Source organism: Salvelinus sp. IW2-2015, linkage group LG1, assembly GCF_002910315.2.
Source record: "Salvelinus sp. IW2-2015 linkage group LG1, ASM291031v2, whole genome shotgun sequence".
In the NCBI taxonomy this organism is placed as follows: Eukaryota; Metazoa; Chordata; class Actinopteri; order Salmoniformes; family Salmonidae; genus Salvelinus; species Salvelinus sp. IW2-2015.
Genome location: NC_036838.1, coordinates 57,770,105 through 57,776,369, shown reverse-complemented (window position 1 = coordinate 57,776,369; position 6,265 = coordinate 57,770,105). Strand labels below are relative to the sequence as shown.

The following is a 6,265-nucleotide window of genomic DNA, read 5'->3' as shown; positions in this document are numbered from 1 at the left end:
GTATACAGAATGGTGTCGTCTGCGTAGAGGTGGATCAGAGAATCACCAGCAGCAAGAGCGACATCATTGATGTATACAGAGAAAAGAGTCAGCCCGAGAATTGAACCCTGTGGCACCCCCATAGAGACTGCCAGAGGTCCGAACAACAGGCCCTCCGATTTGACACACTGAACTCTATCTGAGAAGTAGTTGGTGAACCAGGCGAGGCAGTCATTTGAGAAACCAAGGCTGATGAGTCTGCCGATAAGAATGTGGTGATTGACAGAGCCAAAAGCCTTGGCCAGGTCGATGAAGACGGCTGCACAGTATTGTCTTTTATCAATGGCAGTTATGATATAATTTAGGACCTTGAGCGTGGCTGAGGTGCACCCATGACCCGCTCGGAAACCAGATTGCATTGTGGAGAAAACGGTGCGATTCGAAATGGTCGGTGATCTGTTTGTTAACTTGGCTTTGGAAGACTTTAGAAAGGCAGGGTAGGATAGATATAGGTCTGTAGCAGTTTAGGTCTAGAGTGTCTCCCCCTTTGAAGAGGGGGATGACGGCGGCAGCTTTCCAATCTTTGGGAATCTCAAACGATACGAGAGGTTGAACAGGCTAGTAATAGAGGTTACAACAATTGCGGCGGATAATTTTAGAAAGACAGGGTCCAGATTGTCTAGCCCTGCTGATTTTTAGGGCCCAGCTGATTTTGCAGCTCTTTCAAAACATCAGCTATCTGGATTTGGGTGAAGGAGAAGCGGGGGGGTCTTGGGCAAGTTGCTGTGGGGGGTATAGTGATGTTGGCCGGGGTTCGGGTAGCCAGGAGGAAAGCATTGCCAGCCGTAGAGAAATGCTTATTGAAATTCTTGATTATCGTAGATTTATCGGTGGTGACAGTGTTTCCTAGCCTCAGTGCAGTGGGCAGCTGGGAGGAGGTGCTCTTATTCTCCATGGACTTTACAGTGTCCCAGAACTTTTCTGAGTGTGTGCTACAGGAAGCAAATTTCTGTTTTAAAAAGCTAAGCTTTGCTTTCCTAACTACCTGCGTATAATGGTTCCCAACTTCCCTGAAACGTTGCGTATCGTGGCGCTATTCGATGCTATTGCAGTGTTTTTGTGCCGGTCAAGGGCAGTCAAGTCTGGAGTGAACAAAGGGCTATATCTGTTCTTAGTTCTACATTTTTTGAATGGGGCAAGCTTATTTAAGATGGAGAGGAAAGCACTTTTGAACAGCAACCAGGCATCCACTACTGCTGGGATGAGGTCATTATCCTTCCAGGATACCCGGCCCAGGTCGATTAGAAAGGCCTGCTCGCTGAAGTGTTTTAGGGAGCGTATGACAGTGATGAGGTGTGGTCGTTTGACCCATTAAGGAAGCAGGCAATGAGGCAGTGATCGCTGAGATCCTGGTTGAAGACAGCAGAGGTGTATTTGGAGAGCAGGTTCGCCAGGATGATATCTACGAGGGTGCCTGTGTTTACGGATTTAGGGATGTACCTGGTATTAGGGATGTACCTCCTTGATAATTTGCGTGAGATTGAGGGCATCTAGCTTAGATTGTAGGATGGCCAGGGTGTTAAGCATATTCCAGTTTAGGTCACCTAACAGTACAAACTCTGAAGATAGATGGGGGGCAATTAATTCACATATGGTGTCCAGGGCACAGCTGGAGGCTGGGGGAGGGGGTCTGTAACAAGCGGCAACAGTGAGAGACTTATTTCTGGAAAGGTGGATTTTGAAAAGTAGAAGCTTGAACTGTTTGGGCACAGACCTGGAAAGTAAGACAGAACTCTGCAGGCTATCTCTGCAGTAAATTGCAACTCCACCCCCTTTGGCAGTTCTATCTTGGCGGAAAATGTTGTAGTTGGGGATGGAAATTTCAGAATTTTTGGTGGCTTTCCTAAGCCAGGATTCAGACACGGCTAGGACATCCGGGTTGACAGAGTGTGCTAAAGCAGTGAATAAAACAGACTTAGGGAAGAGGCAATCAATCAACCAATTAATCAGTCCATCACTCAACCGATCAACTGATCAACCAGTAAAACAAGCAACCAATCAAGCAATCAGTCAATCAACCAATCAGCAGGGTTAAAACCAGAAATGTAGCATACAAAACATGACAGACAGACATACAGACAGACAGGAGCAGGTCAAGACTCTCTGGGACAGTGGAGGCTCATCAGAGGAGGAAGGGGAGGACCATCCTCCTCAGTGAATGTCATAAAAATAAAAATAGTGAAACGTTAAAAAAGTTATTATTTTTAGATAGAAATATACTAAAGTAGTGTGTTTGGACTGGTTATTGGGTCAGTGATGAACACATACTGACTGCCCTGTCTTATGACGGGATGAGGGAATAGTGTTTCCCATTATTTATTCAAAAATGAAGGAGAAGCAAGAGAAGAGAGTGAGAGAGAGAGAGAGAGAGAGAGAGAGAGAGAGAGAGATAGCTATATTTAATATTTTTTACTTACTTAGCTACTGAATGCAGCTAGCTAGTTTAACCTACTCAAACACTCGGCTCAAACAGAGAGTGATGCAATGTTAGCTAGCTTGCTATGCAACACTGGAACTCTTCCAAGTCAAGAAAAGCTTTTGGTTGAATTAATTTATTTTCCCCGGGGCCTGCTGGTGTAACTACTAAACTGCTTGCTGACTGTACATTGTACTGCACGATTGTAGTGGGTTTACTATCGCATTAGTTCTAGTAGCTTTGTTGTTGACTTGACATTAGCTAATATGGTGACAACAATGTAGGGTGTGCGTAGCGGTTAGCGGTTATGATATGAAGGTTTGGCATGGATTTTCTTTTTCACTGGTCAGAGACAGCTGACGTGTTATGCACTGAAGTCCACAAGTGAAGGGAAAAGGTAAGAGAGTACGTAGATGCAAGAAGGAATTATACAATGATCTGGCTGCTATGAAAGTGAACTGTGTTTGCATGTGATCAGGGGTGTAATCATTCTACCGGTTTTATTTAAAAATGTTTCTTAAACGGAGGCAACGGGGATAAACATATCTGAAATTGTCCAATAGAAATTCTCGTTTGCAACTGTTGGACTAATGATTACACCATTGATCAGCTAGCAAGATTATTGAATGTGGCAATGTCTGTCACCGTGATTATTCAAATTTCTCTCAACCTGTGGAACAATGTTGTAAACTTTCATTCATAGGCTAGGTTGTAGCAACCTCATGATGGGTATAGGGAAAATGTGAGTATCATGTAGAAGCCTAAACCTATCGATGTAACATTGAACTGGGTGAATGGAATATGAATGACAGTCATCCAATATGCTGTAATAGAAATAAGGCCATGCTATTTTAACAAAATAATCTTCCTCTCTCATCTTGGCCGCCACTTCTCTGCCCACAGACAGATAGTAGCAGGTTAGTACTCTCTGTAATAACAACCATTCAGACTGATAGGAGCAGGTTAGTACTCTCTGTAATAACAACCATTCAGAAGAACAGAATGAAACCAGGTTGATGTGATCTACATCCAGCGTTATTCACTACTGGTTCCAGTGGGAGAAACTACTACAGTGAATACTATACTAAATACTATAGTAAATACCACAGTAAATACTATACTAAATACTATACTAAATACTAAATACTATACTAAATACTATAGTGACATACTATAGTAAATACTATAGTAAATACTATACTTACTACTATAGTAAATACTATACCAAATACTATACTAAATACTATACCAAATACTAAATACTATAGTAAATACTATAGTAATACTATAGCAAATACTATAGTAAAATACCGCAAGTAAATACTATACTAAATACTATACCAAATACTAAAATACTAACTAAAACTATAGTAAATACTATAGTAAATACCACAGTAAATAATATACTAAATACTATAGTAAATAATATACTAAATACTATAGTAAATACTATACAATATATAAGTAAAATACTATACTAAATACTATACTTAATATATATTGAATACTAAACTAAATATACTATATCAACTACTATAACAATTACTATAATAAATACTACAATAAATACGATACTAAATATTTTGGTAAATACTATACTAAATACTACAGTAAATACTATACTAAATACTATACTAAGTATTATACTAAATACTATAGTAAATACTATAGTAAATACTATACTTAATATCCATACTAAATACTATAGTAAATACTGTCGTACATATTATAGTAAATACTATACTAAATATTATAGTAAATACTAAGTAATACTATAGTAAATATTATAGTAAATACTATAGTAACTACTATACTAAATACTATAGTAAATAATTAGTAAATATTATAGTAAATACTATAGTAAATACTATACTAAATACTATAGTAAATACTATAGTAAATACTATAGTAAATACTATACTAAATACTATGATAACTACTATAAACTATAAATACTATAGTAAATACTATAGTAAAATATTATAGTAAATACTATAGTAATATTTATAAATACTATAGTAAATACTATAGTAAATACTATACTAAGTAATATAGTGATCCTGAATGATTCTGTGTTGGTCTGTTTATTGGTTTCAATCCTAGAAGGAAACATGGGATTCCGAACGCAAGGTTCAGTTTGAAATGGAATCCATTTTTGCTGATATGTCAAAGTCTATATAGCTGGACATTATGTCGTATAATTTTAACAAAGTGATGACCATAATAGTCTGTATGTTCTGAAATGTATCAGGAAACTATTGGAAAAACTTGAAATTACATAAAAGAGATCCTTTATTTTGGAAAATGACCCACATAAAAACAATGCCTTTTCTAGTCCAGTCAAATCCAACACTTCAGATTACAGTGAACAATTCTAGTTTACGACTATAACAGTCAGTGTCATTTAGTCTTCAGGACCAATGCTCAGGTAAGGTGTTTGAGTTGTGTGTGTGTTTGAGTTGTGTATCGCTGATAAGTGATTGTACTTACGTTGGGACCAGGGGGTCCGACTCTGCCGGCAGCGCCAGGGAAACCAGTGGCACCCTGTCAGTGAGAGAGGTTGTTGATGAAATGGAAACATTACAAAAAATATAAACAACAATGCAGAAATTAAATATACAATATGAGATTTCTACTTACAGGGGGTCCCTGAGCACCGCGAGCACCTTTAGGTCCAAAAACGCCAGTAGGTCCCTGAAATGAAGGAAATTATAGTCAGTTTTATGAAGAAACGTGAAGCAAGTAAACTCCAACAGAATATTTGGTAACCAATAACACCTCGATATTTTTTACATTTCAGGAAAAAGTGAAACTTACGGAAGGTCCAGGAGCTCCAGAGGGTCCCTGGGGTCCAGGAGCACCAGCGTCTCCCTTCTGGCCGCCCTCTCCCTGCTCTCCCTTGGCTCCGGACTGACCATCAGATCCCTGGGGTGGGACACGGGGACAAAGACAGCTCAGACAGCTACTTGCTTCAACATACAACAAGCAGCTTGCGTCATCATCCGTTTTATCGTCCATTTGAATGGATGAGATGGTCCTGTAAATGTTGCAATCCGGGATGTTGACGGTAGGACTGACAGTGAGAGAAAGCGCATCAACTGTACAGTGTCCTTGGTGAGATACTTACAGGAGGCCCGGCGAAGCCAGCAGGCCCAGGAGGTCCGGTCTCACCCCTGTCTCCCTGTTAGGAGAGAAGAAGGGGACAAGTTGAGCAGAATCCACTTCCCATAACATATCCTTCTTCAAATGATGTATCATGTACTATATCAAGTTCTGTGTTAATTCATTTGTTCTATTGAGAGCTGGAGAGTATAGCAGGACAACAGGATTGTGAGTGAATGTAATTCTCTACTCTGGATCAATACATTAGCCTAGAGATGGCAGTAGACACTAATCAGACAGCTGAGGCAAAGTAAAAACATATTTCTGATGGTTCCCTGGGGTCCAGGAGCACCAGCGTCCATTTATGCCATTTAGCAGATACATTTATACAAAGCGTTTTTCATTCAGGTGTGCATACATTAAACATATTGGTGGCCCCGGTAATCGAACCAACAATCCTGACGTTGCAAGTGTCATGTTCTACCAGCTGATCTATACAGGACCACAAGTCATTTTTACTTTATTTATCCTAATTTGTGTGTGTGGTGTGTGTGTGTGTGTGTGTGTGGTGTGTGTGTGTGTGTGTGTGTGTGTGTGTGTGTGTGTGTGTGTGTGTGTGTGGTTGTGTGTGGTGTGTGTGTGTGTGTGTGTGTGTGTGTGTGTGTGTGTTGTGGTACCTACAGGAGCACCACGGGCAACCGGCAGCCA

General features: G+C 39.9%; 1 pseudogene; it reads right to left on the bottom strand.

Moving 5' to 3' along the window:
- LOC111979147 (collagen alpha-1(II) chain-like) overlaps nt 1-6,265 on the bottom strand; it is a 70,831-nt pseudogene that overhangs the window by 33,171 nt on the left and 31,395 nt on the right.